The following is a 12,388-nucleotide window of genomic DNA, read 5'->3' as shown; positions in this document are numbered from 1 at the left end:
AATTTCAAAGATTCGTGTTCTAAATTTAAAGAGAACAATTCCCAATGCAAAGATTATTAACTTTCTCTTAAGTAGAATTTCTTTATTTTAAAGAAATGTGCCCTCAATATTATGTAAATTGTGTATCATAAAATTTAAGTTGCATACTCTTTCATATTAGGTTAATATTTTTCAGTGAAGAGAACACAGATTTCATAAATGAGATCTGTATCACAAATTTTCGATTCATAGAACCTAGATTTAAAGATAGATAAAGGGTGATACGGTCAAAATTTGGTCAAGGCAAAAAGCGTGTAAATCGGTGAAATCGTTTATTTAAAAAATCAAATTAAATTTCTTTTTCAAGTTCAATTAGTATAGAATTCAGGAAAAATATTCAGTTAGGCTTTCGCTTTTCCAAATCCGAATTGCCAGGCCTCACGCTTGACACCTGCCATCAGATTTTGTACAGCCACCTTGTCCACCTTCTTCGCCGCAGAAAGTCAGTTTGCCTTGAACTGCTCTTGCCAAACCAGATATTTCTTTGCGAACTTTGACAGTTTTATGTACTTGAAAATATCTGCTACCTTCCCCCTTCCTTTTGCCGTATAAAACTCCTGTCCCGGAAGCTGCTTGTAGTCAGCTTTGACGTAGGTTTCGTCATCCATTACCACGCAGTCAAACTTCGTTAGCATCGTCGTGTACAGCCTCCGGGATCGCGCTTTGGCCGTCGTATTTTGTTTATCATCGCGATTTGGAGTCACTACCTTCTTGTAAGTCGATAGTCCGGCTCGTTTTTTGGCTCGATGCACGGTTGTAGACGATACACCCAGCTTATTTGCGGCATCTCGGAGAGAGAGGTTAGGGTTTCGCTGGAAACTACCGGCAACTCTCTTTGTCATCTCAGCGGCTTCCGGTTTTCGATTTCCCCCCGATCCAGACTTCCTGGCTGTCGACAAACATTCCCCAAACACTTTAATTACATTTGTAACGGTTGATTTGGCAACCTTTAGCGGTTTTGCCAGCTTTGCGTGCGAGTAGCTCGGATTTTCGCGATGCGCGAGCAACATTTTAATACGCTGCTCTTCTTGCTTGGACGGCATTTTGACAACTGAAGAGTGAATTCCAAAATCAAAATAGGAGCAACATTCTACACACACACACCTTCAAAATGAGGGGTGTTCAGGGTTTTTAAATGCAAAATTGAAAGAAATACGTCAAGTTTATATTGACCAAATTTTGACCGTATCACACTTTAGCTCTTTCAAAAAAATCTGTATTTTATAGAAGCAGCCTCTTTGGCTCGAAATCAATACTAAAATTCTTTAGGGAAGTTAAAAATCTTCAAAATTCAAGTAAAATTTATTTGAAAGTATTCATCGTCTGGGGAGTCAAAATAAATGCCGGTGGCTCTCTGGTTGCACTTTAGTGATACTATTATGCCAATTTTGTCTATATCAAAACATATTTATTTCGCAAGGCTACTCGTTTTTTTACATTTTCAATATGTCAACAATTATGGCTAGGCGGCGACTGGAAAAAAAGAGTTTTCCCACGTTAATGAAAATATGAAAACCTAAAGATAATACTGGCAATTTGCTAACAAACAACAAAGACTCTTGAATGATGGCGAGACATGAAGTGGTTGTGTTAGATGGCTACACTATGGCGGTTGGGCTCAAAAACCCATTAGCTCAGGTGCAAACCAGCCTTAAATTACAAGTATCTTAATGTTGTTGTTGTTGTCGTTGTTGTTTTTGTTGCCTTAATAAATTGTCACTGCATTGTTACAAGTTGTTTTTGCTCAATTTCCATTCCATGTTGCTATACTTCAATGTCTGTCCACCAGCCTGCCTGCCACTGTGTCATTATCTCAAGTATCGTAATTTTTCCGTTTTGTAAGGATAGATGGTGGCTGGTGATAAAATATTATAGAGGCAAAATGGAAGTACGAGTTTGTAACAAGATAACCAAGGTATGAAAAACAAATGAAACAGCCACCATATTCCTTTACAAACAAAAAAAAAATATTACACAAAATAATTCTAGTGGCCTGGTAAATGACTATACACAAACTAGAAGGAAAAATAATCCAATAGACTAGAATCCCTTACACTGGATAATTCATGTGGTGGTAGTAGGCGTTTTATTATGCACGGAAGGACACCACTTGTTTAAGGATTTTAATAAAAAAAAAAGTTGACAAATTTCCCAAAAACCTATAGTCGTCACTTGTTGGTTCTCTTGGGTCAATGTGAATTTAAAACCTTGCTGTTTGATATGCTGGTTGCGAGTTGTTCAGATAGAAAAATAATACAAGGGCCACACTATAATAGTAATAATAATAATAAAAAAACACCCTATTTTAAGAGCTAGAGCCTCTCATAAGGGCTTGAGAGGGATGAAAACCATTAAAGAATTGATTTAAAATTCTCACGTTTTACTCTTGAGCCTCTGACACAAGACTAGATAGTGTAGGCAACAAACAACTGTACTACTTGATGCTAGATTATAATCTGAGATATTGTTTTTTTTTTCTTTTGGATGAAGAACATGACCACATGACACGGAAAGGTTGATCAGCTAATAAATGCAACATAGGTTGCTTGTTTCTAACATGAGGGAAGTGTTTTGCGGTTGCAAAGTCGTGGTTGTGAAATGGACTTCCCCCCTGTATAGGGATAATATTAGATTGCTTATTTGGGATGCAGGGGCGTTATAGGTTCTCTCAAAGTGCACATAATAATTTGTCCAGTATCATATGTCACAGATCAAATATCGTGAATTATGAAAATATCAGCCATGAAAGAAAATGTTGGTTTTTTAAGAAACTTGTTATTAAAATAATAGCAATATGATACAAATAAGTTAGTACTATTTGGCAAATTGAAGAAAACTTGAGTGGAACATGGCTGTCTGTTGACCTAATATGAAGCATTAGGAAAACTAATTTTTAAAATACATTTAAGGTAATGAAATTTTATATCAATAAAGATTATAAACATACTCATCCTTCAAACTTGAAGTAAGTCTATTGTACCCCCCACCATAAAGGATCTCAGACCCCATAAAGTAAATATATTCTGTGTCGTGGTGAAAATCGGAGTCGATAAAGCGATGTCCGTCCGTCTGTTGAAATCAGGAAAGAAAAAAAGCTATCGACTTTGAACTTGTCACAACTAATTTTTATTGATATAGATCGAATTGAATTGCAAATGGGCCATATCGGACCATCTTTAGGTCTAGTCTCGATATAAAGCTTCCCCCAAAATTTGACTTGCGGATGATCTTGGAGGAGCACATTTCATTCGATCCGGTTATATCGGTTACCGTTACCCAGATTTGATCTCCAGAGCTACCTTATTTAGGAAACTTTATCAAAAATGAAAATTTTATCAAAATTATATTTCACAGAAATTTTTTTCAAAATTTTATTTCCAAGAAAATTTTGTCAAAAATTGTATTCCTTTAGAAAATTTTATCAAAATTTTATAACATATCTATAGAAAATACTGTCTAAATTGAATTTCTATAGAAAATTTTGTCAAAATTTTATTTCTATAGAAAATGTTCTCAAAAATTTTTTTCTTTAGAAAATTTTCTCAAAATTTTATTTCTACACACAAAAAAATATTTTTTGACTTAAATTACGAAATTAAATGGTCCAATTAATTTTTAATTGAAATGTCTTCAATCACAGAAATGATAGTATCAATTAAAAAATTAATTAAAAGTCAATTAAAAAATTAATTGATACTATTAATTTTTGTAATTGATTTTTGTTTCAATTATAAAATTTGTTGAATCAATTAAATTTTTAATTGAATATTTCTTAAAACTCAATTAAGACTTTAGTTGGAAAAAATTTGGTGAAATTTATTTCTGTGTATAGAAAATGTTATCAAAATTTTATGTCTATATAATGTTATTTCAAAGAAAATTTTGTCAAAATTACATTTCCAAGAAAATTTTGTCAAAATTTTATTTATTTAGAAAATTTTATCAAAAATGAAAATTTTATCAAAATTATATTTCCCAGAAATTTTTTCAAAATTTTATTTCCAAGAAAATTTTGTCAAAAATTGTATTCCTTTAGAAAATTTTATATCTATAGAAGATAGAAAATGTTCTCAAAATTTTTTTCTATAGAAAATTTTCTCAAAACTTTATTTCTATAGAAAATGTTATCAAAATTTTATTTCTATAGAAAATTTTGTCAAATTTTTATTTCCAAGAAAATTTTATTTCCATAAAAATTGTGTAATAATTTTATTTCCATAAAAAAATTTGGTCATAATTTTATTTCTGTACTCAAATCGATGATTTGACGGTGGCAAAGGAAAAGAGATATGTTTTTACGAATTTATTTCGGCAAAAGCCGGCTATCGTGGAAACCTTTTTTCGGAAGGTTCAAGTGTGGTTCGCTTTTGGGTTTGCCTGAATTTATTCTGATAATTGGTTGATAGTTTTGCTGCAAGTAGAGGATGCTGATGAGGAATGTGGTAATTCCGAAACGTGCGTCCATCCAACAATCTTGAAGTCTATACACCCTCAAAAAAAATCGCTTCTTTAACATATGTTCCAAACATATTTTGCAGGAAGCACATATATTATTGGATACTGGCGAAACATTAATATGTTTGTTTTAAGTGAACATATTATATGTTTGGAAGCATTTTGAGCCCAAAAATATTATATGCTTGGAAGAATTTTTCCCAAAGACGATTGTGCTCATTGCCTAACATACTTGTAATTTTCGCTTCCACGAAATATTTTAGTTCTTGGCACCTTTTTCTGTAATACAAATAATGTTGAAGAAATTATTCACTTTTATATATTTTTTAAATTTTACCTTTCGCCTGCACGGAGAATCGAACCGAGAACCATACAGTTTGTAAGCCAACCCACTATCCACTGGGCTACGTAGCTGTTATGGTCACCAGCAGATAATTATCGTTATAAGTTACATTTATATAGCATAGTTTGCAGCGCCCACGAGCCTATGCAAACATAACATTGTTTAACAGAAACATACATTTGTTTGCCACGTGGAGCAGTGGTTAGCATGTCTGCCTTGCATGCAAAGGGTCGTGGGTTCAATCCCTGCTCCGACCGAACACTTTTCTTTTTTTTAATTTACACATTTATATTTATACTATATTAAATTTTTATAATGAAACTTCGAAATGTGGGTTATTAAAGATTTATAGTCAGTAACAGTACTTGATATAAACGAAATTGATAAAATATTATGTTTTTATTGCAAAAATAACAATTTTGTAACAAAAAACTGTTTTTGGTACAAAACTTTAAAATTTGTAAGGAACTCAAAGAAGAACGTGGAGTCGAGTATAAACATACATATATAATTTTATAATATAAACATACATTTATTTAGGCGTGAACAGTTTTTTACTAGCATTTAACACCATCGCTCTAAAATACCTTTTATTTTTCTTTAAAAATTCATAAATAAAAAATTCATAAAAATAAACTTTTTAAATTGTTTTAGCTGCAAAACTCGAACTTAATGCCCGCTTTTATATTTGAAGGTGTCCGTCAACTCCTCGTGGACTACTTATTAATAAAGAGGAACTAAACTTTGTTTTTATACAGTTTACCGGGTAATTTTTCACTATTTCCTCCTTATTTCATTTTACTGTCCCAACTCTAAAAAGAGTATAGTGCCCTTTCGTTATTTTTATGAAGACCCCTGATTTCTTTTAACGAACCAAGAAAAAAATTGTGCCCATAATGTCAAAATGATAAACCCAACGCACGTCCACACATACATAAAATGCTGCTCTCTAGGCGAAAACATATGCTGTTTGTTTTTCAAATGTCTATTCTCTTAGTTCCTAATGTCTATTCTCTTTATTCAAGTTAAATAATATTTAGACTTAAACATATCAAATTTTTGGCCTTATCATAAAACAGTTTTCCGAAACAACGTACAAGCGGTTTCACAGAAATTGTTCTCTTTTGATTCTTTCACTGTGTTATGTTGATATCTTTCGTCAACTCTCCCGGTTTCCATCTCTATTTCTTTCTCTATACTCTCTCTGTCGCTTTGAATAAAATATCACAACATATGTATGTTTAGTCGAAATTTGTAAATTTATATATGTTTGCATTCACACATATGATTTTTATGAAACATTCATGTCCCAAACATAATATATTCTAACATATTAACATAGATGTCCCAAACATTTAGTGTTAGTTTAGGAACATTACATGTTTGCACTTAAATATATTGTGTTTTAAAATTGTGCCCGAAACACATTTTGTTTATATCGGAACATATGAAAAACATATTTTTCTAAGAGTGTAGGGCTTTGCCCAAATAAATTTGACAAAAATTCTTTTCCTCTGTTAGTTAAGCTACACTTGTAGTTTAGTCAATGCATGGTTTTAAATCAAACACAACAACAATCATTAAAGAAAAAAACCAACGATAACAAAACAAAACGAATAATTTCATTTCCATAAAAAAATTTTGTCAAAATTTTGTTTCCACAGAAAATTTTATTTCTATAGAAAATTTTGTCAAAATGTTATTTCTATAGAAAATTTTGTCAAAATTTTAATTTCTATAGAACATTTTATCTAAAATTTTATTTATATAGAATAATTTATTTTACTTTCCATAGAAAATTTTGTCAAAATATTATTTTGTCAAAATGTTATTTCTATAGAAAATTTTATTTCTACAGAAAAATTTTCTCAAAAATTTATTTCTATGGAAAATTTTCTCAAAATTGTATTTCTATAGAAAATTTTCTCAAAATTTTATTTCTACAGAAAATTTTCTCAAAATTTTAGTTTTATAGAAAATTTTGTAAAAATTTTATTTCTATAGAAAATTTTCTCAAAAAATTTATTTCTATGGAAAATTTTCTCAAAATTTTATTTCTATAGAATATTTTCTCAAAAACAAACAAAAATATTTCTATAAAAAATTTTATCAAAATTTTAGTTATATAGAAAATTTTCTCAAAACTTTATTTCTATAGAATTATCAACATTTTAGTTCTATTTAAAATTTTCTCAAAGGTTTCTTCTATATAAAATTTTGCCAAAATTTTATTTCCATAGAACATTTTGGCAAAATTTTATTTCTATAAAATATTGTGTCAAAATTTTATTTCTATAGAAAATTTTGTAAAAATGTTATTTCTATAGAAAATTTTCTCAAAAAATTTATTTCTATGGAAAATTTTCTCAAAATTTTATTTCTATAGAATATTTTCTCTAAAACAAAAAAAAAATATTTCTATAAAAATTTTTATCAAAATTTTAGTTATATAGAAAATTTTCTCAAAACTTTATTTCTATAGAATTATCAACATTTTAGTTCTATTTAAAATTTTCTCAAACGTTTACTTCTATATAAAATTTTACCAAAATTTTATTTCCATAGAACATTTTGGCAAAATTTTATTTCTATAGAATATTGCGTCAAAATTTCATTTCTATAGAAAATTATGTCAAAATTTTATTTCCATAAAAAATTTTGTCAAAGAAAATTTTGTCACAATTTTATTTCTATAGAAAATTTTGTCAAGATTTTATTTCTATATAGAATTTTGTCAAAATTTTATTTCTATAGAACATTTTACCAAAATTTTAATTCTATAGAAAATTTTGTCAAACTTTTATTTCTATAGAAAATTTTACCAATATTTTGTCAAAATGTTATTTCTGTAGAAAATTTTATTTCCATAGAACATTTTACCAAAATTTTATTTCTATAGAAAATTTTGTCTAAAATTTATTTCTTTAGAAAATTTTGTCTAAAATTTATTTCTATAGAAAATTTTGTCTAAAATTTATTTCTATAGAAAATTTTGTCAAAATTTTATTTCCATAGAAAATTTTGTCAAAATTGTATTTCTATACAAAATTGTGTCAAAATTTTATTTCTATAGAAAATTATGTCAAAATTTTATTTCTATAAAAAATTTTGTCAAAATTTTATTTCCAAGAAAATTTTGTCAAAACGTTATTTCTATAGAAAATTTTGTCAAAATGTTATTTCTATAGAATATTTTGTCAAAATTTTATTTCCATAGCAAATTTTGTCAAAATTTTATTTCTATAGTTTTTTTTTGCAAAATTTTATTTCTATAGAAAATTTTGTCAAAATTTTATTTCTATAGAAAATTTTGTCAAAATTTTATTTCTATAGTTTTTTGTTTGCAAAATTTTATTTCTATAGAAATTTTTTGCAAAATTTTATTTCAATAGATAATTTTATCAAAATTTTGTTTTTGTAGAAATTTTTTGTCCAAATTTTATTTCTATAGATTCTCTTTTGTCAAAATTTTATTTCTATAGAGCATTTTGTCAAAATTTTTTTTATTTCTATAAAAAATTGAAGTACCTCTTAGTTGGAGAGTAATACGTTGCAAAATCTACCAAACAATCCCACACTGTGGCGCAGGGCAGTGATGCTAACTCCCGGAAGGCAAAAAACACCAAAACTGTATTATAAATTCCAACATACCACTACCACAAAAACTACTAAAGCCAACTTAAATTCAATGCTCTACTAAAAAAAACTCCCTAAGATGTATCATAGAAGATTTCGTGTATTGATGCATTCGTAATTTTATGAAATTATGAACCTCTCTTCAAGTGTACACCTTGATCACTTTGAATGCCTTCATCCAATTCATTTTGGTCAGTAATGTCTTTCAAATTTCAAAATATTTTTTAGAGGATAAGAACATTTTGTCGGCATTAAATTTCGAAATATTAATATTTATTCAGTTATGAGGGCTTTTGTTTATTTAATACAAATGTTTTTTATTACATCTCTATTAAGTTCAGAAATTCGGCACTCGTCGCTAGACATTTCCCAGCCAAAACTCCTATTACCAGGTATGAGTATAAGTATGCCTGCGCCAAATTGATTCTAAACAACCTTAAATACCAATATTGATTAAAAAAAAAGAATATATACCATCTTAATAACAATCAAATTCTACATTTGACAATGAGTTGAGTTTAAGCTTTTAAAAGTCTAAACCGAAATTTTGTATGAAAAGATATCGTCAATTAAACTTAATACTGTTCAAATTGAAAAAAGCACCAAAAGCACTAAATGAAAATTCCAGAAAACACCAAGTTGATGCTTTTTTTGAAAATGCACTAAAAAGGCAATTTGGTGTTTTTGACGCAGGGTATAAAAATGAACTAAAAGTAAATAACAAAATTAAGTCATGACCATTTTTAACGCGCAGTAGTTCATTCTTGTTATTTTTGGGATCTTATGAAATTTTGACCTTTGAAAAAATCCTAAATTTTCAATTTGCGCTGCCAATATAACTTGATATTTTCCTATTCTTTCTTGTCCCTTTTAAATATAGTTTGGAATACATTTCTCTTTTAGAACCATATTGAATAAATTACGGTAGTGAATAAATTCCAAAAAAACATTTATCCCATGGCATACAAGCGCCACAAATTAATAAATCTTCGTTAAATATTATTGAATTTACTATTTTTTGGAATTGTATTTAATCACAGAGACAAAAGAAAGAAAACCTTATTATTATGGCATGTAAGTATCAATCTAAGTAGATTTATTCCAAAATATTTCAAGTATCTGAGACACCGGTGTTGGTACCGTGGTCCTTCGGTTAGTTTACGGAGGGGGAGATTCTTTTAAGTTTCACCGCCGTCCTCTAGTTTTAGTTTTATTTCAATATTTACTTTTCTCTCCTCGTACAAGACGACGAAGATGGACGTCATCGGCTGCTTGTCGTTATTGTGTGAGCACTGTGGAGGTTATTTTTCACCATTGAGAGAGTGAGAGACGGCGACAACAATGATGATGAGAACAACATCGGAAAGAGAATAAGGAAAATAGAGATCGGTCCTTTTGTTTGACGATCGTTTAAAAAATACACACATTTAACTAAGAAAAAAACCTAAACAAAAACAACAACAATAATAATGTTGAAAGGAACCGCTTATTCGTTGGCCTGTTAATTTTTATGTAAATTCCCTGTGAGTATTGTTGTTGCTGTTGTTATTGGGTTTTCCATTATTACTATTATTATTGTTGTTGTCGTTGTTGTTTAATATGTGAATGGGATGAGATCAGATTGAATAAATGAATGAATGAGATGGTTGATGGTCTGCTAACGTAGTTTGGTTATTATTGTGGCAGTTTTTTTTTTTCATTGTGAATGGTGTATTCTGAACACCCCATGCGCGCGTCTTCATGTCCATATAATTTTTTACACTTTCCCAATGATTTGTGTTCCGATTTTTTGTATTTCGTTTCTATTTGTTCTTAAGGTGGGGGGGTTTATTTGTTGGACGCTGTTTCAACACATCTCTCTTTTTCGGCTTTGGTTCCGTTTTGTGTGGTGTGGCTTTGTTGACATTGGTTAATTATTTGTTGACCATTGTTGTTCGATTTAGCCGGCTTTCCTTTGCGGCTCATTTACTTATTATATCGTGGTCCACTTAAAAGTGTTAAATTTTTTTTATTCCTCTTGTTTTTGCTTGGTGTTATTTAAGCCCCCTTCTTGGTATTGATTCAACGCTATTGACCTAACATAGTTCATTGGCCTTGGGGGAGGAAATGGAGATTATTTAATTTTGAACGAGTTAACTGAAAAATACATTGAAACTTCTAAAAACAATTGGAGACTCTGAAAAATGGCCATCTCTCAATAGTGGACACTTTCGTAAGGCGTTTAATATTTTATCCCTCTAAAATTAATCTTTCATAAGCGCCAAAATTTAGACAAAACGTACGAGACCCTAAGAATCCATTTGTGAGTGATTTTACTGTAGATGTGCAAAAATAAAGAGGATTTTAATTTGAAATGCAAATCAAATGAATTCTGTTTCAAATCAAATGACATCTTTTTAAAATCAAATGATATACGGTTTCATATACATATATACATTGACAAGAATATTGCCTTGAGTACCACACAGAAAAAAATTTCCGTAGTTAAACTAATACCAGTTTTACCTTATTTTTATTGGAAAAAATTATTTGCTAGTAGTTAATTTTTATTATTTTTTTCGAAATTTTCTACAGCTTAATGAAATCTTACTTTTTTTAAGTATGTCTCAAAAATTTTATGAACTAAACGTGGGTATAAAGTTCAATGACCGTACACATAAGTTCAATATGAACTAAAGCAAACGAAGATTTTCGTACGATTCCCAAAAATAGGAAAAATGAACTACTGTATGGTTAAAATGGTGATGATTTGGCGCCAATGATTTTCTTCTTTACTTTTAGTTCATTTTTTCTTCTATGAGAGGATGTAATTTCGTGAACTGCAGTTAAAACGTACAACAGGGCATTAAATTTTCCTGGTTTTAACAACGCTTTGCGGAAATCTCAAAATGTGGAGTAAAATTTAGTTCAATTTTCGTGCGAGGTAGTTCATTCTTCCTATAAAACAGTTCACTTTTTTTTCGGTGCACGATTTCTTGTCCTTAAAATACAAGAATGCGAATTTTGATTAGCACACAGAAAGAGAATATCACCAAAATAACAATTAACTTTTTAATCAAATTAAAAAAAATCGACATTGTAATTAAATAAAAAAAATATTTCCAGTTTGTATTTTATTTATTTTCTTTGCAAACCTAGAAAATTGTAAAAAAAAAAATATATTGAGTAATAATTAGTTTCATTCTATTCATTGGTTCACCAAATTTCGACTCAAATCTAAAGAAAAATCCAACTATTATTAAAATAATAAAGTAAAGTCTTTTAAAATTATAAGGATTTTTTTTCATCTTAAGGAAAAAAATGAGATTTAAGATCAAAATCAATTTAATTTTTAATTGAACCATTAAATATTAATTGAAAATGCCTGAAGAAATTATTAATTAATTTTATTATTTATTTCTGGAATCACCGAATATTATTTTCGTGTTTAAAGAAATTTAAATTAAAAAATTAATTGGATCAATTAATTTCATAATTGAATCTTTCTAGAAGAAGCATTTCTCAGATTCAAAGTTTTATTCTTGATCAACAGTGGTAAATTTTTCAATGAAGGTTTTTTGTCTTAATAGAAAAATGCCCCTTAAATGAATCGATATGAAATTCTATTTTAATTTTGAGGCTCACCATCAATACCAAAAGCTTTAATATAAAAACAAGATATTTTTGGAACTGGACAATCTTGTATTTCAGTGTAAATTTTTTCAGATTTTATTTTATCAATTTTATAATTTGTTCAGATTTTATTTTATCGACTAACACAGTCATCGCTACGAACAGAGAATGAAGCCGCCGAGTATGTTGACTCATCTCGACTCAAATTTAGACGCCATTTAATCAAAAATATCGATTTAATTCAGCAAAATTTATTTATAATTGTCGTGTTTTTTTTTCCAAAATTTTGAACCTTCCACCCAC

At 29.0% G+C, this 12,388-nt stretch overlaps 1 protein-coding gene across 2 annotated transcripts in view; it reads left to right on the top strand.

Annotated features, from left to right (window-relative positions):
* Positions 1-12,388, top strand: part of pnt (ETS transcription factor pointed) — a 594,656-nt gene that overhangs the window by 493,320 nt on the left and 88,948 nt on the right. The window lies entirely within an intron of this gene.

This window comes from Haematobia irritans, chromosome 1, assembly GCF_050003625.1.
Source record: "Haematobia irritans isolate KBUSLIRL chromosome 1, ASM5000362v1, whole genome shotgun sequence".
Taxonomy (NCBI): Eukaryota; Metazoa; Arthropoda; class Insecta; order Diptera; family Muscidae; genus Haematobia; species Haematobia irritans.
The sequence above is the reverse complement of the archived record's forward strand: the minus strand, read 5'-3'. Positions and strand labels throughout refer to the sequence as shown.